The sequence below is a fragment of the Nicotiana tabacum genome, chromosome 22 (genome assembly GCF_000715075.1).
Source record: "Nicotiana tabacum cultivar K326 chromosome 22, ASM71507v2, whole genome shotgun sequence".
NCBI lineage: Eukaryota > Viridiplantae > Streptophyta > Magnoliopsida > Solanales > Solanaceae > Nicotiana > Nicotiana tabacum.
The window spans coordinates 152,203,807-152,230,497 of record NC_134101.1 but is presented as its reverse complement, the minus strand read 5'-3'; the positions used below and the strand labels follow the sequence as shown (position 1 = coordinate 152,230,497).

At 38.1% G+C, this 26,691-nt stretch overlaps 1 long non-coding RNA gene across 1 annotated transcript; it reads left to right on the top strand.

Moving 5' to 3' along the window:
- The first annotated feature begins 11,879 nt into the window (after positions 1-11,879).
- Positions 11,880-25,904, top strand: LOC107809142 (uncharacterized). Its single transcript, XR_001653350.2, has 3 exons — positions 11,880-12,642; positions 20,375-20,435; positions 21,041-25,904. It is a non-coding gene; the product is annotated as an uncharacterized LOC107809142 (long non-coding RNA).
- Positions 25,905-26,691: the final 787 nt, after the last annotated feature.

Genomic DNA, 26,691 nt, shown 5'->3' with positions numbered 1-26,691 from the left:
AGTTACTACATACTTAAACTACAGAGACTCTACGCTAAAAGGCTCTACATTTTACTACGCTAAAAGACTATATATTTTACTACGTTAAAAGGCTCTATATTTTACTACGCTAAAAGGCTATATATTTTACTACGCTAAAAGGTTACTATTACATATAAAAACAACAAACATAACATACAAATATGAACAACAAACTAAATAAATAATATTTAGTTATTATTTAAGCAAATAAAAACATAACATTAACAATAAAAATTATTTATCAAATTTTAATAATTTTTTGTCCCAAAGCTAATAAATCAATCCGGGTATAAATAAGATACAAATTTAAACACAAACATAACATAAATTAACATGGAAACATATTCAACAATACAAATATGCATGTGTTATACGAGTTTTGACATAAACAAAATCGAAATACCTCGAAGTTTTTTGAAATTGATTCAAATCGAATTTTTGCACCCGAATGAAGGAAGCCAAAGCGTGTCTTGTGTGCGTGACCTACACTCTTTGCTTTTTAAGTGATGGGTGGAGCCCAATTTTTATTTTTTTTTAATTTGACGGGGGGACCAGCAGTGGAGCAGGGGTATTTTTTTAATGGAGATAACGTTCTGTCGTTGTCTTGGGGAGGAAGAAGGGTTTTATTTTATTAAATGAAAATGCAGTATAACACTGCATTTTCCTTAAACGCAGTATTGTACTGCGTTTCCCTTTAATTAAATATAGGTGAGTCCAATATTGATAGGGAAACGCAATACAATACTGCATTTAAGAAAAATACAGTATTATATTACGTTTTCCTTTAAAAAATTAATTTTTTAATAATACGCAGTATTATATTGCATTTTAGTTATTTATATAACTTTTTTTTAGCAGTAGAAATATTATTTTTGTCCAAATAGGCATTAGAAAAGTTTCGAAACCCTCAAAGAAAAGAACCCCAAACGACAAAGCGAAGACTTCGCCCACTTTTCCATCACCTCCTATTAAACTATTGGTTGAGTGATTGTGTTGAGCTCTCAGCAACCGACACTTGTGCATGTAAGAAACCCCACACACCTATATATATTTATTCCAACTATTCCTTTCTTTTTCTGCTCTTTCATCTTTATCTTTTTGCTGGCCACATGCGTATAACCAACTCATGACCTTGTGATGGGCCCCATCTTTCGGCCACTTGTAATCAGTGTTCTACTGCCCATAAAGCCCTTCCACCAACCACATTCTTACTCGTAGCTTCTGAATTTTAGCCGTTGGTGCCTAAATATCGGGTTCCTCCTCCTCAACTTGTCTCCATTTACTAAATTACCACCTTTTCCATTTCGCTTTCAATCTCTTAATATTATATAAATAAATAATTTCATATGATAGGTTACAATTCAATTAAATAAAATTATCTTAAGGTGTCTCCCAAAATATATATAACTAAGAGGCTATTTGTAATGACAATTTGTGTCCCCTATATATAATAGTATCTGCTAGAATTGGATCATCAATCTTCTTATGACATGTACTATTTGTGTGTTTACCACTATCTGTATAAGCATGAAATTTCATCGACAGATTAAATGACGCATTGTGATTTGTACAAAAAGTGAATGTAATTGCTATCATTATCTTTTGTGATTCAACTGATATTAATTGTTGAATAGCGTAAAATATAGTATATACTTATATTAATTATACTTAATTGTTTCAAAGGTTAAGGTAGTTGGACGTCTTGAGGCCGATTGAGTCAAAGATATTGAATCCCCCTCCAAAGAACCTCGACTATTCCCTAAGATGTGCCTATTGTTCTAATGCTCCAGGGCATGACATAGAGAAGTGCTGGCGTTTGAAAACGGCAATCCAGGAGCTTATTGATACCAACCAAATTGTAGTACAAAGCCTAGACGCGCCGAACATCAACCAAAACCCTTTGCCAGCCCATGCAGAGACGCATATGATTGAAATAGTTCACAAGGACGGGGAGCCCAGGAAGTCTTCTAAGTCCGTCATGATGATTCGGGCCAGTGAAAGTAATTTGGTTAAAGCTCTTGACTCTACCAAAGCGAAGCCCTTGATAGTTAAAGGGGTGACAGAAAAGCCGAGCTCACTCAATTTGAAACCACCAGTGTTGGTCGTGAAAGGGTTGTCAAAAGATGTTAGGGCAAGTCCGGAAAGTTCAAAAGTGGTAGTACTAGGGATTCCAAGTAAGCCTGTCATAGTTGTGAATGGGGCTCCTGCTACCTCTATCATCATTAAACCAGTAACCCAGCTTCCCGTGGTGGATGCCAAGGTTGTTCCATGGAATTATAAACAAGTGATAGTGACATACAAAGGAAACGAAATAGAGGAAGAAGTTAATGAAACTGGAGGATTGACTCGTTCTGGGAGATGTTTCACCCCAGAAGAATTTAGAAAAGCCAAGCCATTCAAGGATAGCCCAATGCCAGTAAAGAAATCAGTCACTGAGGAAGAGGCTGAAGAGTTCCTGAAAAAGATGAAGTGCAGGATTATTCCATTGTGGAGCAGTTAAGGAAAACACCAGCTCAGATTTCTCTTTTGTCTTTGTTGATACATTCAGATGAACATCGCAAGGTCTTGATGAAGATTTTAAATGAGCCACACGTTCCTGATAAGATCACAGTGAACCACTTGGAAAAGATAGCTGGCAAGATCTTCGAAGCAAATAGGATCACTTTCTCGGACGATGAACTTCCTATGGAGGGTACAGAACACAACCGAGCTCTTTATCTCACCGTGAAGTGTGAAGATTCTGTTGTCTCAAGGGTTTTGGTTGATAATGGCTCTAGTGCGAATAATTGTCCCCTGTCTACTCTGCAAAAACTGAAGATTGGCACCGAAAGAATCCACTTGAACAGTGTGTGTGTTCGAGGATCCTGAAGATCCGTCTTCTCTGCACCAAATGGTGAAGTTCGAATAGGACAGGCAGGAAATAGTTGTGCACGGTGATGAGGACTTGTCAGCTTGTAATGATACAATTGTTCCGTTCATCGAAGATGAAGATGATAAGGGACCTTAGGTCTATCAGACTTTCAAAACAGTGTCTGTTGAGAAAATTCCTGAAGGAAAATGCATTCCGGGTCCTAAGCTATCCTCCGTGTCCGTCATGGTTGCGAATGAAATGTTCAAGAATGGTTTTGTACCGGGCAAGGGTCTAGGCTCATCTCTGCAGGGTATTGTGCATCTAGTGCGCCCCAGTGGGAATCCTGGTATGTTTGGTTTGGGATTCATGCCCACCGAGAAGGACGTGAAAAGGGTTAAAAATCTGAAACAGAAGGCATGGTCACTCCCCAAGCCCGTCCCACACATCTCTAAGTCTTTTGTCAAGCCAGGGGCCGAAAAACCTCCAACCTCCTCAATCCCAAAACCTGTGGTCGATGTTGATGAAGAGTTGATCAAGAGGTTCCAAAGTCTATTCGAAGAGGTCAATATGGTAGAAGTTAGTAAAGGCTCTAGTAAAGCAAATGTGCAGCTCGTTGGCCCAAACGTGAAGCTTAGCAATTGGGAAGCTACTCCTCTCCCCACTAGGACGGAGTTTTGGTAGTTTGCTTTGTTTTCCTTTCTGTTATCTGGGTTATTCCAGGGTTGTAATCCAGATTTTTAGTTTTTGCTTGTTTTGATGTTCAAACCCTTCTATCCTTTTATTTTCAATGAAATGCAATTTTTCGTTTTTCGTTATTCTTAATAGTGTTTTATTTTGTTCTTTTTTCTTTTGTACAATTCTTTTTATGTTGGTTGCAGTGACATGACATGCATGAAGAGTTTTCAGCCGAGTCTTAAAAGCCAATCTAATTCTGAAATAACAATCCAAGAAGTAGAATATGATGATGAAATAGAATATGATGAAGAAGCAACATTTGAGGAAATCAGTAAAGAGCTAAAACAATTTGAAGAAAAACCAAAGCCTAATTTGAGTGAGACCGAAGCAATCAATTTAGGGGACCAGGATGATGTTAGGGAAACCAAGATAAGTGTGCATTTTGAACCGCAAGTTAAGGAGAAAATAATCAAAACATTGTCTGAGTACAAAGATATCTTTGCATGGTCATATGATGATATGCCGAGCCTGAGCACTGATCTGGTAGTTCATAAATTGTCAACTGATCCAGCATTCCCTCCTGTCAAGCAAAAGTTACAAAAGTTCAAGACTGATATTAGTGTGAAGATCAAAGAAGAAATCACAAAGCAGCTTACTACAAAGGTCATTCGAGTCACTCGATATCCCACTTGGTTAGCCAATGTTGTGCCAGTACCAAAGAAGGATGGTAAGACTAGGGTCTGTGTTGATTACCGTGATCTTAACAAAGCAAGCCCAAAGGATGATTTTCCATTGCCGAACATTCACATTCTGATCGATAATTATGCCAAGCATGAGATTGGGTCTTTTGCGGGTTGTTACGCGGGATATCACCAGATCTTGATGGATGAGGAAGATACAGAAAAGACAACATTCATCACGCCATGAGGAACATACTGTTATCGGGTAATGCCATTTTGTTTGAAGAATACTGGGGCAACTTACATGAGGGCGATGGCCACCATATTTCATGACATGATACATAGGGAGATCGAGGTTTATATAGATGATGTGATCATAAAGTCAAAGAAGCAGTTTGACCATGTCAAGGACCTGAGGAAGTTTTTCCAAAGGTTCCGCAGGTACAACCTCAAGCTCAATCCAGCGAAATGTGCATTTGGTGTCCCGTCTGGGAAACTGCTAGGATTCGTGGTCAGTCGATGCGGTATTGAGTTAGACCCGTCGAAGATCAAATCCATTCAAGAGTTACCACCGCCAAAGAATAAAACAGAGGTGATGAGTTTGCTTAGAAGGTTAAATTACATCAGCAGGTTCATTACTCAGCTCACGACAACCTGTGAGCCCATCTTTAAGCTGCTGAAGAAGAACGCTGCGGTCAAGTGGACTGACGAATGTCAAAAAGCATTTGATAAGATTAAGAGGTACATGTCGAATCCACATGTGTTGGTCCCACCAGAGACTGGAAGACCTTTAGTTCTCAATTTGACAGTCTTGGATAATTCGTTTGGCTGTGTATTGGGTCAACATGACGTCACGGGAAAGAAGGAGCAAGCAATCTATTACCTCAGTAAGAAGTTCACTCCCTATGAGGTTAAGTACACTCTGCTTGAGAGGACATGTTGCGCCCTGACTTGGGTGGCGCAAAAGTTGAAGCATTATTTATCTTCCTACACTATTTACCTTATTTCTCGCATGGATCCTCTAAAGTATATCTTTCAGAATCCTATGCCCACAAGAAGACTTGCAAAGTGGCAGATTTTACTTACAGAGTTTGACATCATCTATGTGACTCGGACCGCAATGAAAGCCCAAGCCTTGGCCGACCACTTGGCCGAGAATCCGGTGGATGATGAATATGAGCCACTGAAGACTTATTTTCCTGATGAAGAGGTCATGTATGTTGACAAGGTTGACCATGATGAAAAGCCAGGTTGGAAACTCTTCTTTGATGGAGCTGCTAACATGAAAGGGGTCGGAATAGGGGTTGTACTTATCTCTGAAATAGGGCAGCACTACCCTGTAACAGCCCAGCTTCGATTTTATTGCACCAACAACATGGCTGAGTACAAAGCATGCATTCTAAGTTTGAGGTTAGCTATAGACATGGGAGTCCAGGAAATACTTGTTCTGAGAGATTCAGATTTGCTGGTTCACCAGATTCAAGAAGAATGGGAGACTCGAGATTTGAAGCTCATACCGTACCGACAGTGCCTGCATGATCTTTGTCAACGATTCGGGTCGATTGAATTTAGACATATTCCCAGGATTCATAATGAGATTGTTGATGCCTTGGCTACTCTAGCGTCAATGTGACATCATCCGAACAAGGCTTATGTTGACCCCGTGCATATCCAAGTTCATGATCAACATGCTTATTGTAATGTGGTGGAAGAGGAAATCGATGGCGAACCTTGGTTCCACGATATCAATGAATACATCAGGTCAGGGGGATTTCCAGTACATGCTACAAGTGACCAAAAGAGAACCATTCGATGTCTGGCTAGTGGATTTTTCTTGAGTGGAGGAATCTTGTACAAGAGGACTCCGGATTTAGGACTGCTGAGGTGCATAGATGCTAAAGAAGCTTCAACTATCATGGCCGAAGTGCATTCTGGAGTTTGCGGGCCGCATATGAACGGGTATGTCTTGGCAAAGAAGATACTTCGAGCAGGTTATTATTGGCTTACCATGGAACAAGATTGTATTAGTTTTGTTCGAAGTGTCATCGATGCCAGGTACACGGTGATTTGATTCATTCTCCCCCATCTGAGTTACACATAATGTCTGCACCTTGGCCCTTTGTTGCTTGGGGCATGGATGTTATTGGACCAATTGAGCCGGCAATGTCAAACGGGCACAAGTTTATTCTGGTGGCCATTGATTACTTTACCAAGTGGGTCGAAGCTATAACTTTCAAGTCCGTGACCAAAAAGGTAGTGGTGGATTTTGTTCATTCAAATATCATTTGTCGGTTCGGAATTCCCAAGGTGATCATCACAGACAATGCTGCTAATCTCAACAGTCATTTGATGAAAGAGGTATGCCAACAGTTCAAGATCATGCATCAGAACTCCACTCTGTATCGCCCCAAGGCAAATGGAGTTGTTGAGGCTGCTAACAAGAACATAAAGAAGATACTTCGTAAGATGGTGCAAGGTTATAGGCAATGGCATGAAAAGTTGCCTTTTGCCTTACTGGGTTATCGCACTACTGTCCGCACTTTAGTAGGTGTAACTCCTTATTCGCTGCTATATGGAACTGAGGCAGTTATACTTGCAGAAGTTGAGATTCCATCCCTTCGGATCATCGCGGAAGCCGAAATTGATGATGATGAGTGGGTCAAAACCCAGCTCGAGCAGTTGAGTTTGATTGACGAGAAAAAATTGGCTGTAGTATGTCATGGTCAATTGTATCAGAAAAGAATGGCAAGAGCATACAACAAAAAGGTGCGTCCTCGGAAATTCTAAGTGGGCCAGATGGTATTGAAACATATCCTTCCTCATCAGGTGGAAGCCAAAGGCAAGTTCGCCCCAAACTGGCAGAGGCCATTCGTTGTGACAAGAGTGTTGCCCAATGGTGCTTTGTATTTAACAGACATAGAAGGTAAATGTGCAGATATGGCTATCAATTCTGATGCAGTTAAGAGGTACTATGTATGATTTATTTTCTTACCTTCAGTTGTATTTTGTACTTGGCATATTCAAAGTTGAAATGACGAAGACATTTTGTTCCGCTACCCAGACACTTTCATCCTTTGTTACCCCTTTTGAGCTTTATTTATTTTCTTTCATACCCCTCTTTTGGAATTAGTAGTATAAGTAGAGAATGAAAAAAAATGATGATGAATGAGTGAAAATAAGAAAAACAAAAAAAAGGGAAAAATAAAAGAAAAAAAGAGGAAGAAAAGAAGGGAAAAAAAAGGGAAACAAAAACAAACAACTTTCTTTTTGAACTACGTTCGACCTGATTCCTTTTAAGGATACGTAGGCAGCCTCACGGTTCGGTCCCATCAAAAATAAATTAAAACTCCCCGGACCCAAAGAAACCGGGGCAGAAGTTTTGGTTTTGAAAAGATCTGATTCCAAAAGTTGTAATTTTGACCCCTTTTCATCTTAAGTTAGTTTGAGCCTTCATGCCACCCTTTCTTTCTAACCCTGTCCAAAAGCCTACATTACGGTCCAACGAAAGACCTTCCGATCAATCTTTGAGGATGCCAGGTCAAGTGAGATAGAGGTATGATTTACATAATGGGTAACATTTTGTTCATAGGCGCAAGAGAGAAAATTTAAAATGAGAGAGTCTTATTGGTGAAAACCCTCACGGGCACCGTAAGGCGATAGTGAGTTGAGAGAAAATTTAAAATGAGAGAGTCTTATTGGTGAAAACCCTCGCGGGCACCGTAAGGCGATGGTGAGTTGAGAGAAAATTTAAAATGAGAGAGTCTTATTGGTGAAAACCCTCGCGGGCACCGTAAGGCGATGGTGAGTTGAAAGATGAACAAATGAGAGAGGCTTGTAGGTGAAAACCCTTCGGGACTCTACAAGTCGAATGAGGCTCATGACTTTACCGAGAAATTGGATCAGTGAAAGCCCAGCTTTGAAGTATGAAGACAGGACATGAACTGAAAATATGATTGGTTGGACGAATTAGGCTGATCATTCCGAAATGCATGTCATGATCATTGGAACTGGCTGCTTCCCTCAAATAAGTCTTCTTTTCTCATTCTTCTTCATATAGTCGTCTGTGCTCAAAACTTTCCTTTGTTCCTTTTGTCAAAATTCATTTCACTTTGCTCTTTGAGTCTATCTTTATGGGTCTCTTTTGAGTCAACCCTTGTTGAACAAGCAGGAAAGGATTTCAAAGCCTACTACCAGCTTCTAAATTGCACAAAGCGGAGTCCGGCCAGGCACATCACAATTGACTTGATTTAGAATAAGCAGTATGGTGATAACTGAGGTTCAGGCAATCAAGTGAATCTTGAATTTTGAGAAAATACAAGGATTCAACAACTTTCAAAATGAAAACACAATGCAGCAAGTGAGTGTGAGAGATTCAGGTTATGCAGAGGTTTTGTGGTCCATATCCAATCAAAAGGTCAAACAACTTCTTGCTAGCCCGAAGCAGCTAGTCAGAATGAAGCATGGCAGTGGCGGAAGCAGACACTCAGTAAGGATGCCACAAACTAACCACCACGTTTTCAAACTAACAAGATTTTATTTGTCTGAAACAGGGGCAAGAAATTTTTTAAATCCACAGGGATCTCCCATGAAAAAACATGGTTGAGGGAGCAAGAAATTATGTTCAGAATCCTCAAAGATGAGAGCATGGCTCAGGTAAGTTCATTCTCAGTTTTTAGGACCTTCCTGGATAATGAGATTTAATTTAAAATTTTCAGGACCCTCTTGGATAATGGGATTTAGTTTTTAAATTTTCAGGACCCTCTTGGATAATAGAATTTAGTTTTTAAATTTTCAGGACCCTCTTGGATAATGGGATTTAGTTTTTAAATTTTCAGGACCCTCTTGGATAATGGAATTTGGTTTTTAAATTTTCAGGACCCTCCTGGATAATATGATTTAGTTTTAAATTCTCAAGACCCTCATGGATAATGGGATTTAATTTAAAATTCTCAGGCCCCTCCTGGATAATGAGATTTAGTTTTTAAATTCTTAGGATCCTCCTGGATAATGAGATTTAATTTAAAATTTTCAGGACCCTCCTGGATAATAGGATTTAGTTTTTAAAATTTTCAGGACCCTTCTAGATAATGAGATTTAGTTTTTAAAATTCTCAGGACCCTTCTAGATAATGGGATTTAGTTTTTAAATTTTCAGGACCCTCATGGATAATGGGATTTAGTTTTAAATTCTCAGGAACCTCCTAGATAATGGGATTTAATTTAAAGTTTTCAGGACCCTCCTGGATAATGGGATTTAGTTTTAAATTCTCAGGACCCTACTGGATAATGGAATTTAATTTAAAATTTTCAGGACCCTCCTGGATAATGGGATTTAATTTAAAATTTTCAGGACCCTCCTAGATAATGGGATTTAGTTTTTAAATTTTCAGGACCCTCCTGGATAATGGGATTTAGTTTTTAAATTTTTAGGACCCTCCTAGATAATGAGATTTAGTTTTTAAATTTTCAGAACCCTCCTGGATAATGGGATTTAGTTTTTAAAATTCTCAGGACTTTCCTGGATAATGAGATTTAGTTTTTAAATTTTCAGGACCTTCCTGGATAATGGGATTTAGTTTTTAAATTTTTAGGACCCTCCTGGATAATGGGATTTAGTTTTAAATTCTCGGGACCCTCCTGATAATGGGATTTAATTTAAAATTCTCAGGACCCTCCTGGATAATGGGATTTAGTTTTTAAATTCTCAGGACCCTCCCGGATAATGAGATTTAACTTAAAATTTTCAGGACTCTCCTGGATAATGAGATTTAGTTTTTAAATTTTCAGGACCCTCTTGAATAATGGGATTTGGCTTTTAAAATTCTCAGGACCCTCCTGGATAATGGGATTTAGTTTTTAAAATTCTCAGGACCCTCCTGGTTAATAGGATTTAGTTTTTAAATTTTCATGACCCTCCTGGATAATGGGATTTAGTTTTAAATTCTCAAGACCCTCTTGGATAATGAGATTTAATTTAAAGTTTTCAGGACCGTCTTGGATAATGTGATTTAGTTTTAAATTCTCAGGACCTTCCTGGAGAATGGAATTTAATTTAAAATTTTCAGGACCCTCATGGATAATGGGATTTAATTTAAAAAATTTAGGAACCTCCTGGATAATGGGATTTAGTTTTTAAATTTTTAGGACCCTCCTGGATAATGGGATTTAGTTTTTAAATTTTCAGGACCCTCCTGGATAATGGGATTTAGTTTTAAATTCTCAGGACCCTCCTGGATAATGGGATTTAGCTTTTGAATTCTTAGAGCTCTATAGTTAACATGATCCGATTAACACTCACATATGCCCAGATCCCAAACTGGGGCAGAAAAATTTCTTTTGTTTTGTCTGTTTTGTTGCAATATCAGGCGCTCACCTAGATAACGAGGGAATACAGTTTCGAGTTTTGGTAATCAGGCGCCCACCTGGATAACGAGGGAGTACAATTTCGAGTTTTGGTAATCAGGCGCCCACCTGGATAACGAGGAAATACAATTTTAAGTTGTTGGCGATCAAGCACCCACCTGGATAACGAGGGAACACAATTCAAGTTGTTGGTAATCAGGCGCCCACCTGGATAACGAGGAAACTCATTTTATACCAAAGTCAAGCTATTGGCAGGCGCCCACCTGGAGAACGAGGGAATTCATTTCAGAGTTACTTCAATTCGTAAATTCAAGAAGCATCAGAAGCCCGCTTGAAGAACAGGTTCCATTTTTCAGTTTCATATCGAAGATCAAGTAGAGATTCAAGGAAGATTCAAGACAAGAAGTAGATAGGATCTTGTATTTTTCTTTTACTTTTGCTGTAATTTTTCCTTTTATCTTCGATGTAATGGCAGGAATCGCGGACCGGAACCTCGACGGCACCTCGACCGTCTCTCTACCTCGGTATACTCCATCATCTCACGCACTTTCGAGCTACAAATGGCTTGATTCCTTTATAGCCAAGGATATGTAGGCACCTCAGATATCAGGGCTCGGTCACATTTTTTTTTTTTTAGTTTTTGTCTCTCTAAATAAGGGTCGGTTCAAAAACATGTCTTGTTGTTCTTTGTCTGAAATCGTCAAAGAGGGACAGCTGTAGACATATAATTTTGACCCGCACATTAGAATCACCTCTAATAGTCCTAGTATTTTTTTAAGACATTTATTTGAGTTTATTTCTATAGGATTTTACTTTATTAATAATTTTAATTCTATTTTTTTGGCACAAAATTGAAAAAAAAATAAATAAATAATAGTTTCATGTTCTATTTTATTCTATTTAGTTTAGGTTACAATATTTTATAGCCATATCTTTTGTTTTTACCATGATTTTTTCACTTTTATTTTGAATATAATAATTTGTATAAAAATAATATTAAAAAAAATGGTTTCATAGTATGATATATTTAATTTAATTTTATATATATATATAGTTCAAGAAATTGGGTTTGTTAGTCAATGGACCTTAGGAATGGAAGAAAAACCAAATTTTTGGCCCAATTTCAGGCAGGAACATGGCCCAAATCGGGCAGCCCACTCCCTCTTGACCCATGACCCGTCACCCGCCCCATTTCACTTAAAATCTCGACCGTCCATCATATTAATTCCCACACTCCTTGTAAACCCTAAGGTTACTACATCCCAAACGCAGCCCCTCCCCCCCCCCCCCTTCACACGCCTCTGCCCATCAACAACACCCCGAAACCCGCCGGAAAAGTCATTTTTCCGACGTTCCACGTAAGCCCTAGTCCCCCCATGGTCCCCCCTCGTCTTCTCCTTCTTCCACGTCATCCCTTCCGTACCAAATCACATCATTTTAGTCCGATTCATGCGTATTTCTTCTTTTATTTCTTTTGTTTAAACAAAAAATCTGAATCCTTGAGATAAATGTCGGAAAATGGGAGCCGTTGGATTAAAATTTTGATCCAAGACTTCCATTTTCTGATTTTTTGTTTAAAATGGGATTTTCGGATCTTGGAGGGGGTCCACACGGTTCTGGGGATTTCTTGTTGAAGAAGAAGAAGATTCGAGAGAGATATATATATTTGGTTTTTGGACAGAATGAAAAAAAGGAAGGAGGGGTTTTGGTTTTGATTTGAGTCTTCCTTTTCTAATTTTCAGTTGATTCGTATAAAAAAAAAGAAGAGAAGTTCTGTTTGGTTTTGATAATCAAAAAAAAATTATTTCAGTTTCTGGTTTTAAATTCGAAGATGAGGATCAGTTGAGGTTTGGAGTTTGATCGAAGGTTTATTTGCCGATTCGACGTGACAAATTGCCATTCGAGTCTTGTTGAGTTGAAGCTCGTTTTCCAGTCGAGTTTGCCGTTCGAGGTCGAGTTCAGTGGTTCGGGTTCCGTTGCAATTCCTTGTTCGAGCTCGTTCTTTGTGAATCATTGTAGCTATTGGAGTGTTATCAATCGAGGTTAATTTCAGGTTCCCCTCTGATTCTTTCTTTGTTCTGTATTTGGTGCTATTAAAACATGATACGAGCCGTAGGGAATCCGTTTCTGGAGGGCTAGATCGTTGGTCGCATTTCCTTAGAGGTTTAATATGGGAGTAACCTTTGATACTGATTTGCAAGAGCAAGAGATTTGATATTCTGTTTTTCGCTAGGCACTCTATTTCTATTGAGTAATGTTCTGATATTATGCTTGATTTCGTATTCTTGTCTGTTTGATCTGCTTGAGGGTGATTCTCAATGAGATTTAGATTGGTTAAATTATGGCCTAACTTGAATTGGTTTAGTTGCGTTGATTTAGCAAAGTTCGACCTGTTGTTTCGCTCACTCTTGTATGCTAGTTCACACTGATTCGCGTCAAGCTTCATTATTCAGTAAATTCAGTTTGATCTCTTGGCATGCTAATGGTAAGTTTGGTGGTTTATTCTAAATTAAGGAAGTTGGAATGACTAATTAATATTGGCAGTGCTCCTATTGTCGTCTTGGTTTATTGTTTAAATCTGTTTGTCTTTATTGTTAGCGTCGAGTTTCAGTTCAGTTGGAGGGCAACCTCCCTGTTTCAAGAACTATGTGCCTGTTAGCTCTTTCAAGGGCTTCTATTCGCGTGGCTGACTTTGAGTGTAAATGATCTGTTTAGGCGAATCTGTTTCAGCATCGAAATGATAATGTTGCTTGGATATTTCACTTCATTGTTGAAAGCATGTCTAGTTGTTTAGCCGTGTTAGTCCTCTGTCTAATTGTTATTGTGAGATCTAAGCTAAGTTTCTTCAATCCCGTCCAGCGCTTTGAACCATCAGTGAATTTGCTCATGATAGATGGCGGCACGACCGTTTCTTTTTTTTTGAAAAACAGTTTCAATGTTCACTCGACTACTGAACCTTTTCTTTGTTTGAATTGAGTTAATCCATTTGAAGGTGTGAGCATTATATCTTCTGCATTTGATTAACTTGTTTTAGCCTTTGTGTGATCTCCCCAAATTTAGGGTGATAACTTGTTGCATCAAGGGAATGTGTTCACCTATGAAAAATGCTTTGAAGTGTCTTCTGTTAGTCTTCAATAGAAGGTTGTTATATTAAGGTCTTAATGTCACATGGGACTTTGGAGGTATAAAAGCAAAAATATAGAAAAGTAAGAAGGTGAGGCGGTCGGCTAGATTTAGATGGCTCTAATCATGTTTTAATTCACCAGGCCTTTATTTCACTGACATTTCATATGCATTTTTCCTTGTGTGATTTGGATTTCGTTCTCCTTTGTTTGTTAGGCATTTTTATGATTGTTGGGCCGTGGGAGTTGGGAAAAAGACTAGCCCATTAGTGTTCAAACTTATTTGCATGCTAGAATTAGGCTTGGTCTAAATACATGGAAATGATAAATTAAAAGAACATGACCCGAAGTTAAATTTCTTTTAGTTTTTCTCTTATTTACTTATTCTCGTTTTATTATTATTCGCTAGGAGCATGTTAGGCCAACGACACTTAGGTAGGCAACCTTAGGATTTTTCATTTGCTTTTGGTTTCGAGGTGAGAGGTTGTCCCTTAGATAAATTTATCCGGGGAATGTCCCGTAGATATTGTAAATATTTTAACCCGGGGAATGCCCTTAAGTAAATGTAAATGGAGTCGTGGCATCATCAATAGAGGCTTAGTATAAGTTAAGAAGGCTTATTTTATTTTATTTTTTTTAGGAAGGGACGACCTCGAACCTTTTGGATGTTTATTTTCCTTTGTGTGTTTTACCTCAATTCGGACATTCTAAAAGTCAACTTGATCGAGTACGCAACCGTACTAGTTACAGGACTCGAAAAATGTCTAACACCTTCTCCCCGAGTCAAATGAACCCCCTTACCCGAATCTCTGGTGCAGACTTAGTTTTGGAGTCTAAAGTGTTTTAAAAGGAAAAAATATTTTTAGAAAAATGGTAACCTGACACACCGAAACCAATGTCAGGTGGCGACTCTGAAATATCTTTTGAAACACAATCCTTTGTCACTTTCATAATTGAAAACCCTTTTGAGCTTTACAAATTTTTTTATTTATTTAAGAGGATTAAGCAAGGTTTTTAAAAAAAAGGGGGGCTGTGACAATATGGAGGGTAAAGTGTATGTAGATCTTACCCCTACCTAATGACGGTAAAGAGGTTATTTCCGAAAGACCCTCGACTCAAAAGAAGTGAAAATGAAGCAATAAACAAACAATAGCAACAACAAGGTAATTAGACATGGGCGCAAATGAAGATACGTGCAACAATAGATATCTAAGAAGACGACACTATCAAAATAGAGTCAATCGTGCTGGAAATAATGACACAATGTGAAATAACAAGGGGCTAGTAATAGCAAAATACAAGACTAGTACTAATACTACTAGGATGCCTAGACGAACTCTAGACTGTCTGTCAACCCACAACCCTAATCCTCAACCTTCACACCTTCCTATCGAGGGTCATGTCCTCAGTGAGCTGAAATAGCGCATTGTCCTGCCTAATCACCTCACTCCAGTACTTCTTAGGCCTCTCTCTTTACTCCCCCTCTGACCCGCCAAGGCCAACCTCTCACATTTCCTAACCGAGGCATTAGTGTCTCTCCTCTTCACATGTCCGAACTATCTCACCTTCGATTCCCGCAACTTATCTTCTATAGGAGATACACCCACATCCCTATTATACTCGTTCCTAATCTTATCTCCCCTGGTATGCCCACGCATCCATCTCAACATCTCCATTTCCGCTACTTTCAACTTCTGGACATGAGAGTTTTTGACTGGCCAACATTCGACTCCATACAACATGGCCGGTCTAACTACCGCTTTATAGAACTTGCCCTTAAGTCTAGGTGGCACATTCTTGTCGCACAAAATACCATAACCGAGCCTCCATTTCATCCATCCTGCTCCAATATAGTGTGCGACATCCTCATTGATTTCCCCCTTACCCCTGTATCATAGACCTAAGATATTAAAAACTATCTCTCATGGGGATGACTCGTGTATCCAGCTTCACGTCCACTTCTGCTTCATGAGCCCCAATACTAAAATTACACTCCAATCACTCTGTCTTCGTCCTGCTCAACTTGAAACCTTTAGACTTCAGGAACTGTCTCCTCACCTCTAACCTAGCATTAACCTCACAACTCGTCTCATCAATTATTTGGTATTTATGCTAATAGAAAATAATAAATACCTAACGGAATAGTTGAAGTATGCGGAAGCCGTCTCGGCACCACCGTCAAAAAAAATTGTTGTTTGGTGAACTAATACAATCAAGAAAAATAGTTGAACTAACAATTCATAGGTCTTAAAATTTTCTCTGTCCGTGTCATATAAGGGTGTCTAACAGGTGGGCCGGGCCGGGCTGGGTAGGAAAAATTTTGAACCCTACGGGTTAGGGGTTACCGGGCTTAACGGGTTCGGATTCATCCGGGTAAAAAATGAACCGTACGGGTTATGGGTACAAGGGGACGGGCCGGGTTAGTGTAATTTTTAAATTTTTTTGTATTTTGTATAACTATTGTAAGTTATATTAATATAAAGTAAAATATAAAGAATAAAATGAAGATGGGGAGAAATTGCACTTATAAATTTCAAGTGCTACATTTATTTCAAAATTCAAACTTACAAATTGAAAGGTTTACATTTAACGACAAGTAAATTAACGAAAAAAGAGTAAATTCAAAGGTTTTGCATTGCCTTAGTAAGTTCTTCATAATCAATATGAACTGATTGGCCTTCTTCTGGAGTGTTAAATTCAGATTGGTTACCATGTGTTAATAGATCTCCAAGTTCCTCGTTTTCTGGGCTATCAACATCTTCACATCCTTGTTTTTTTCGTTCCAATCTAATCCAATCTCTGAAACATACTAAAACTTCCAAAGCATTACTTCCCAATGAGTGACGGGTGTCTCCAAGTTGTTGTATTGCTTGGCTAAATTCACTCTCTGATGCAACAGTTGAAATTGACATATTCAGCACGTCCCGAGCCATAGCGGAAAGAATAGGAAATTGCTTTCCATTCTCATGCCACCATCCCAACGGTGAAAATTCCTTTGTGCGAGGCCCTTTTTTGCTTTTGCAAGTAGAATTGAAGTTCATCAATGTTCCTACTACTGGTTTGAGTGTTAGAAAATGTAGAAAAAATATTAAAACTATCAAGGCCTTCATTATCATCCACAGTAGTAGAAGTGATACAATGCATAGTGGGATTAACATTGCTTACATTAAGAGCAACATCATCAATTATATTTGCATAATAATTATATAATTGTTGTAAAGAATCATTTAGCTTGTTAATACAAACATATATATCTGGGGTTTCAGTTGGTCCAATCTCCATATAAGTATATAAAACATTGATTAATTGGTGACAATCAGACATCTTAATAGAAGGATCTAAAACATCACCAATTAAGTAAATCGAAGGAATTTGGAAAGAAATATTTTTTGAATTTTGCTTGCATTTTTTCAACGACATTCTTATATTTTTTTTCTTCTTAAATTCAAAGAGTAGAAAAAAAAATTCAGCTATATGTAATAAAGCCATAGTAACAATAGGGTAATATGCTCCAGAAAACTCAACAGTAGTTGTATAAAATTTATGTAAAAATTTAAAAACATCATTAATGGCCTCCCAAATAGTAGTTGTTAGCATACGGTTTGGATCAGTACAATGCGCATTAGCAACTTTAGTTATTGGGAATCTATATTTATAGCAACATTTTAAAAATATATATGTATAATTCAATCTAGTAACAATTTCGTCTGGCATAAATCTGGGCTTAAGGTTATGCTCGGTACACTTATTCTTAAATTCCATAATTCTAGATTGTCTACTATTTTCTTGAATAACACCAACTGTTCTTCTAACATGAGTAATCTCAGTTGAAAATAAATCAAAGTCACTTTTAACAAATAAATTATAAACATGACATGCACACCTAACATGAAAAATTTCGTCAAGTGGTGGTTGCAAATGCAGTTTAAATATTGAAATTGCGGCATTATTGTTAGAAGCATTATCAAAAGACATACAAAATACTTTTTGCTTGAGATTATAAATTTCAACAACTTCACAAATAGTAGTACTTATAAACACATCAGTATGACTCTGATCTTCATCATATTTAAAAGCGATAATACGTTTTTACATACAATAATTATCATCTGTCCAATGACATATAATTGTCAAATAATCATTTCCACTAACAACATGGCTAATATCAGAAGTTAGAGAAACTCTACAAGGAAGGTGGCTAAACAAATAACGTATGTATGTTTGATATTGTCCATGAAGTCTAAAGATATCAGATCTACAAGTACTTCTAGGGATACCTTTAAATAAAGGATTATAAATCCTTTGAATATACATAATAAGATATGATGAAGAAGCAAAAGAAAAAGGTAGACAACCCAAAGCAATTATTTTTGCTAATTCCTCACGATCCTTCATTTTATTATATTTCATAAGTCCACCAGTAGAAGGGTTTAAAGTTGCTTGTTTTTCATCTCCATCAGAACCCCATTCTATGGGATGCTCAATTCTCATATGTCTACTAAGTGTCCCAGTCCCCCCTAATTGTCCTCTAGTCTTGTGTTTAAAAGTATCATTACAAAGTTTGCATTTAACTCTATCGGTACCTTTTATTTCGTCAAAAAAATTTCAAACCTTACTTCTTTTTCTCCGATTATGTAGTCGGGGCCACATGTGGTCTACTACTAGCACCACGACCACCACCCCTGCTACCAGCTCCAACACTACTAGGTATAAGTGGTATCTCATCTTCCATTTCTAATTCATTATCTTCTATACCGAAATTTTCCTGTAATTGTTCATAATCTAAATTATTATCAGGTAATGTTTCAGGAATATGTGTAGAGTCATTTAAATTACTACCAGATGCTGAAGTAGAAGTACTACCCCTTTTTTTATGTCCCAATTACTAACTTTATTGCAAACTCTTTTTGCAGCATTAAACATATTGTGAAAATTTTACTACTAGAAAAAACATTAAATATGCAAATAAAATAATAAATAAGAAAAAGAGTTGGAGGGATGTAATACCCTATATTTTTAGTAAGGGTGTATTGGTCATTAGCAAATAATAATAACAAAAGGGGGGGGGGGCGAAGCCCAAGAAAAAAATTGATATAGAGCATCGTATAGAGTTTAGGAATGGGTAAAATTCCAATTCCTTGCAATCTCAAAGAAAAAGGAATAAGAGTAGGAGAGTTGGGGCATTAAAGCTCCTGCAAACAAAAAAGAAAAAAGAAAATCGAAGGAACAACAAAGTTGTTGGTAGCAAGTTCACATCTATAATGAGGAAATCAAGAAGGTCTTTACAGTGTCTAGCGATCTGGTACAACAAGAGAGCCACTATCAGCGGAGTTTAATTCAAGTTTCAAGGTATTTTTTTCATCCGTTGACATAGGTATATCCAGATTATCATGGCTAAACAGTGATATTGATAACTTGGTTATATTGAGTTTCGAGTGAATTGTAATAAGATTAGATTGTCATTATTCTAAATTGAGAAGTAATGAATCCATTAGTCATGCTAACTTAGTGGAGAGTCTCTGAGGTCTTGCAAAGCAGTACCTGAAATATTGCAAAGGTACTCAGTACGTGAAATATTGCAAAGGAATTGAATTCCCAAGTATCTGTATAAGCCATCTATATACATATTGACATACACATAAGCAAGAACCAATTTCCTTTCCAGTTAAGTTCCATTAAATTAATTAACAAAGAATAGATGATCATATTCCGAGGAGTGAAAACAGAAAAATGGATTAGATTTGACAAGATCTGGAATCGATTATATTGGTAGTTCACGAAGCTTATACCTAGATTAATTTTGTAACAGTATAGGTCGTAAAGAAAGTCACACGAAGTGATCGCAAGTGACAAGTTTGTATTTCGGCTCGATTACTGTGAGTAGTAATCTTACCGCAATTTATGTTTTCATAACCTGCATGATTTATACATGATTTTTAATATGAATATGTTACCGATTAATTTTAGTTGCATGTGGGACAAGTCTTTTACTCGATACGATGCAGAAATAGTTATTTGACATGATTACCGTTGTTTTAAATATTCTTGTTGTCACTAGATATATTTTACCGTTACTTGAATTTACTGTTGTCGAAATGAAATTACATGATTTGATAAGAACTGAAATACCCTATATTGTTTTAACATATTTTCCTATGAGTATATACGGATACATAGACAAGTATAAATGGGAGTAGACTTTGAAGGATCCCGTAGCTAACGGCGGGTTCGTTAGACCTGGTGCACCTTGTATTTCCCGATTACAAAGTACAGTTATAGCCCTTGCTAGTGGGAAGGTAGAACTAGCATACCATTACCGATTTTCCCTCGAGTAGGGACTACCGTTATATTTGACTTCTTGCGAAGAAGTCCACAGTTATACCGATTACATGATCTGTTCATTGAAACCTCTCAAAATATGAATATTGATATTATATAGTGGTTACCGAGCTTATTACGGAATTGTCAATCGTATTATACTATAAGAAAAACATGATGATACTGAAAATTATTTTTTTTATAGTTTCTGAAAGGGGCATTTTTATGATAATTTCTGTTTAATATACTAGCATGTTTTCTGACTTGTCCGCAATAAAAACGGTTGAGGTTAAGTTTTATTACTCACTGAGCTAGCAACTCATTCCCCACTAATTTTTTTTCCAGAGACAGCAGTTGACGCAGGCGAGGATTTCGTTAATTAGAGCGCACATGTTGAGAATTCTTGGTGAGCCTCGCACTTGTTCGCGTGGGCGGAAATTTTATCAATTGTTATGGTCTTTTCTTTGAACTCTTAGAGTCGCTCCATAGTCATTCTTTTAGTGTCTTGAGTAGTCTTTGTTATTATAGACTTATGTTGAGTAACCCTCATTCTTATAAAATTTTTGAGATAAAGTGGTATTCCTAGTTGTTAGTGGGTGGACTGTTAAAGGTAGATACTTATTTTGGTTAATAGATAAAGTCATTATCATTTGAATTGCTATTAGGATGTTTGGTTGCTGAATTTGAGACAGGAAAAATTTTGGGATGGTCCAAAAATAGGGGAAACTCTGGCCGATTTTCTGTAAAATACCGATGAGGCTTACTTGGGGGCACTTGCTCCTAAGAGCCGGTCACGATCCTAAATTGGGTCGTGACAAAGTTGGTATCAGAGCTTAGGCTTGATGTCCCGAGTCATGGGGCAATATTTAGTAGAGTCTTGTTCATGGGTATGTAGGCGCCCATACTTATGATCTTGAGGCTACTGAACATCTAGGAATGTTTTCCCTTCTTTCATTCTTTGATCATGCGTTGAGATAACTTAAGATTGACTTTGGAATATTTCTTTCGCAGATGGATAGGACATACACACCTTCGTCTGCTGGACGTGGTGCTACCCGGGGTGGCGGTCATGTTGGGGTTTATCAAACTAAGACAGATTGCTCCTCAACTTGAAGTTGGAAACACGGGTCAACCTCAAGCTGCTATGCCAGATCAAGTGAAAAAGCAGGGAGTTCAGAACACTCCACCACCAGTGCCAACTGTTGTACCTACTGTTGCCTTACCTGCAGATGCAGTGGCAAGGTTATTGAATGTGTTAGAGGCATTGGTGCCTACTTAGGGAGGAAGTTTAGCTTCTCCGGCTATTTTACAGACACAAGCACTTGTACAGACTCAGACTTTTGGAAATAAGGAAGTATCCCTACAAGAGTTTCTGAAATTGAAATCACCAAAATTTACAGGTTCCGATAATTCAGCAGATCCTCTTGGATGGGACACTCAAGGCATTACGTGCACTTGGATGTTCTAGTTAGAAAGCCGTGGAGCTCGCAGCATACAAACTAGAGGATATGGCCAACATATGGTATGAAACTGTATTGCTAAGAAGGCCAGCAGGAGCAGTACCACTGACATGGGATGAGTTCACTAAGTTGTTCAAGAATCATTTTCTTTCGGATAGCCTGATGCAAAAATATGCTAGAGACTTTGAGGGATTGGTTCAGACTCCAGATATGGATGTGTCAACATATAACACTAAGTTTTGTAAGCTAGCTATATATGCTCCTTACTTAGTGCCTACCGAAGAAGCTCGAGTTCAGAGGTTTGTTGATGGGTTGGTTGGTCGTCTATACACTGTAGTAGCCCCACAGATGAAAACTTTATTCTACTCTGATGTAGTCGACCTTGCTAGAAAGATTGAAAACAAGGGACGTGATGAACATGTAGCTAGTGATTTACGTAAGAAGGCCAAGACAGGAGGGGCTTTCAGTGGCAGTTTTAGTAAAAATAGAATAGCAGGAAATTAGGGACAACAACAACAGGGTTCTCAGACAGGGACACACATGTCTTCTCAGTCCACATATAGACCACATTACAGACAGGGTACTAGAGGACCATCAACATCTGGACATTGTAATTATGGGCAGATATATACCACTACTGCAGTCTGCCAGACCTGTGGTAGATCACATTTGGGCCAATGTCGTGTTCTAACTGAAGAGTAATTTCGGTGTAGCCAGTTGGGACATCGCTTGAGGGATTGCCATCAGCCTCCGAGAAATTTCAACCAGGCTTCTATTCAGTCAGCTGCACCGACTCAGACTACTCGTAATATGTCAGGTGCTACAGGTACAGGAAATAGAGGTCGAGGTGCTGGAGACCGTACTGCTATGAATCAAGGACAAGGGAATGTTGGTAGAGGTCAGGCTAGAGTTTTTGCATTTACTAGACAGGATGCTCAGACCTCGAATGTTGTGGTTATAGAAATTCTTTCTGTCTGTTCATTTGATGCACTTGCGTTGATTGATCCGGGATCTACTCACTCCTACGTGTCCTCGTACTTTGCTTTGAGGTTTAGTGGATAGCCTGAGCTATTGAATGATCCTTTTCTAGTTTTTACTCTTGTTGAAGAGTCTCTGTTAGCTGAATACATGTATCGTGCTTGTCAGATTCGGGTTGAGGGTAGAGATACTCTAGCTGACCTTATTGTACTTGATATGATTGACTTTGACATGTTGATGGGAATGGATTGGTTATCTTCTTTCTATGCTATAGTCGATTGTCATGCAAAGATAGTTAAGTTTGAGATACCAAATGAACCCAGTTTTATTCTAAGAGGGAGTGAGGTTCCAGAGATTTGCAAAGTTGTATCTTTTATGAAAGCTCAATGATTTCTAAAGAAAGGTTGCATGGGTCTCTTAGCTATTGTAAATGACACAAGAAAGGAAACAATTAGTATAGAAAATGTACCACTAGTGAGAGAATTTTTTGATGTATTTCCTGAGCATTTATTAGGATTGCCTCCAGTATGAGAAATAGACGTTGGTATTTATTTGCTACTTGACATGCAGCCCATTTCGATACCCCCATATCGAATGGCACCAGCAGAGTTGAGGGAGCTAAAGCAATAGTTACAAGATTTGTTAGATAAGGGTTTTATTAGACCTAGTGTATTACCATGGGGTGCACCAGTACTGTTTGTAAAGAAGAAAGACGGGTCCCTGAGAATGTGCATTGACTTCAAAAAATTGAACAAGATAACAATATGAAATAAATATACTTTGCCTCGCATAGATGACATGGTTGATCAGTTACAAGGAGCTGCCCACTTTTCAAAGATTGACCTCCGTTCTGGTTATCGTCAACTTAGAATCAAAGATGAAGATATTTCTAAGACTGCTTTCAGAACTCGATATGGGCACTATGAGTTTCTTGTGATGCCTTTCGGACTAACTAATGCTCCAGTGGCATTCATGGATTTAATGAATAGGGTGTTCAAGTCATTTCTAGATAGATTTGTAATTGTATTTATTGATGATATCCTGATATATTCTCGTAGCCAAAGAGAACACGAGGATCACCATAGGACTGTGTTGCAGACATTGTGAGAACATCGGCTTTATACTAAGTTCTCGAAGTGCAAATTTTGGCTAGACTCGGTATCATTTCTGGGGCATGTTGTATCCAAAGATGGAATTATGGTAGATCCTAAGAAGGCAGAGGTCGTGCAGAAATGGCCCACGCCTACTTCTCCTACAAAGATTCGCATCTTTTTAGGCTTAATAGGCTATTACAGGCGTTTTGTGCAGGATTTTTCTAGAATAGCAGCGGCACTGACTAAGATAACACAAGAAAATGCAAAGTTTTCGTGGACGGAGGAATGTGAGCAAAGCTTTCAGAAACTCAAAATGTGTCGGACAACTGCACCAATATTGGCCTTACCATTAGGTTTTGGAGGATTTTCAGTATTCTGTGATGCCTCGAGGGTGGATTAGGATGTGTTCTCATGCAAAATGGTTGTGTTATTACTTATGCTTCGAGATAATTGAAAAATCACGAGCAAAACTATCCTACACATGATTTGGAGATGGTTGCAGTGGTATTTGCTCTAAATATTTGGAGGCATTATCTATACGGCGAAACTTGTGAGATTTATACTGACCATAAAAGTTTGAAGTATATCTTTCAGGAGAAAGATCTGAATCTTCGGCAGCGTCATTGGATGGAACTACTTAAAGACTATGATTTTTCTATTTTGTATCATCCTGGAAAAGCCAATATGGTGGCTGATGCATTGAGTAAAAAATCTATGGAGAGTTTGGCATATGTAGCTCCTGCAAAAAGACTCTTGGCCAAAGATATTCAGAGACTAGAAGATACAGGTATTAGATTTGGTGTCGGAAATTCAGAGGCATTGTTGGCTTGTGCTCAGGCTAAGTCTTCATTAGTTGAGCGCATTAAGGCCACCCAATATGAGGATGAACGATTATGCAAATACAGAGATGAGGCCTTAGCTGGTAAAAGCAAGGATATGATTGTTGAAAGTGATAGTGTTCTTCGAATGGGTGACAAGCTATGTGTAGCAGACGTATATGGGTTGCGACATGCTATTCTTAAAGAAGCTCACAACACCTAATGCAATATACATCCTGGATCCACAAAAATGTACCATGACCTAAAAGCAATTTTATTGGTAGGAAGGTATGAAGAAAGATGTTGCTAACTTTGTTTCTAGTTGTTTGACTTGTCATCAGGTCAAAGCTGAGCATTAGCGACCCGCAGGACTACTACAACAAATTGAGATTCCAGAGTGGAAATGGGAAAGAATTACTATGGATTTTGTCACCGGTCTACCATGAACTCTTAGAGGTTATGATTCGGTGTGGGTAATTGTAGATCGACTAACAAACTCAGCACACTTTTTGCCAGTAAAGACTACGTATGGAGGAGTAAGGTATGCATAGATATTTATGAATGAAATTGTCCGACTTCACGGAGTTCCAGTATCCATCATCTCTAATAGAGGATCACAGTTCACTTCACGCTTTTGAAAATCTTTTCAAGAAGCATTGGGTACACGAGTAAATCTTAGTACTGCATTTCATCCACAGACAGATGGGCAGTCAGAACGTACTATACAGATTTTGGAGGATATGTTAAGAGCTTGAATTATTGAGTTTGGAGGTAGTTGGGACACTTATCTACGTTAGCTGAATTTGCTTACAACAATAGCTTCCAGTCCAGTATTTAAATGGCATCATACGAAGCATTATATGGTAGAAGATGTCGTTCTCCTATCGGATGGTTTGAAGCTGGTGAGGCTAACTTATTGGGACCCGACTTAGAATAAGAAGCAATGGACAAAGTCCAGTTGATCAGACAGAGATTGCTTACAGCTCAAAGCAGACAAAAGTCTTACGCTGATAAGAGAAGAAGATATTTAGTGTTCACAATTGGAGACAAAGTCTTCCTACGAGTCTCTCTTATGAAAGGTGCGATGCGGATTGGAAAAAAGGGCAAGTTGAGCCCCAGGTTTATAGGACCGTATGAGATACTAGATCGAGTGGGAGTTGTGGATTATCGTTTGGTACTTCCTCCTGAGTTTTCCTTTATTCATCCAATGTTTCATGTCTCAATGCTAAGAAAATGTATATCAGACTCATCTCAGGTGCTTGAAGGCACCAACTATACCGCTTGATGAGAAGTTGTCTTACGAGGAGGAGCTGACGACAATTGTTGATAGGCAAGTAAGAAAACTACAGTCAAAAGAAATTGATTCGTAAAAGTCTTATGGCGAAATCATACAGTCGAAGAAGCTACTTAGGAACTAGAAAAAGATATGCAAGCGAAGTATCCCCACTTGTTTCAGTCTACAGGTATGTACTTAAGTTAAATTCGGTTCATAAGGTGGGGAGGATGTAATACCCTATATTTTTAGTAAGGATGTATTGGTCATTAACAAATAATAATAATAATAACTAATTTAAAAATAGAGGGGGGGGGGGGGGGGCGAAGCCCAAGAAAAAAATTGATATAGAGCATCGTATAGAGTTTAGGAATGGGTAAAATTCCAATTCCTTGCAATCTCAAAGAAAAAGGAATAAGAGTAGGAGAGTTGGGGGCATAAAAGCTCCTGCAAACAACAACAAAAAAAAAGAAAGAAAATCGAAGGAACAACAAAGTTGTTGGTAGAAAGTTCACATCTATAAAGAGGAAATCAAGAAGGTCTTTACAGTGTCTAGCGATCTGGTGCCGCAAGAGAGCCACTATCAACAAAGTTTAATTCAAGTTTCAAGGTATTTTTTTTCATCCGTTGACATAGGTATATCCAGATTATCATGGCTAAACAGTGATATTGATAACTTGGTTATATTGAGTTTCAAGTGAATTGTAATGAGATTAGATTGTCATTATTCTAAATTGAGAAGTAATGAATCTATTAGTCATGCTACCTTAGTGGAGAGTCTCTGAGAGCTTGCAAAGCAGTACATGAAATATTGCAAAGGTATTGAGTTCCCAAGTATCTGTATAAGCCATCTATATATATATTGACATACACACAAGCAAGAACCAATTTCCTTTCCAGTTAAGTTCCATTAAATTTACTACATATAAAGTCTGAAGAAAATGACAATACACTATTTCTGAATAAAAGGAAAATAAAATAGGAAATAGGAATAGAGGAGACGCCAGGGCCTGCGGACGCTTGCATGTCTACCTTGGAT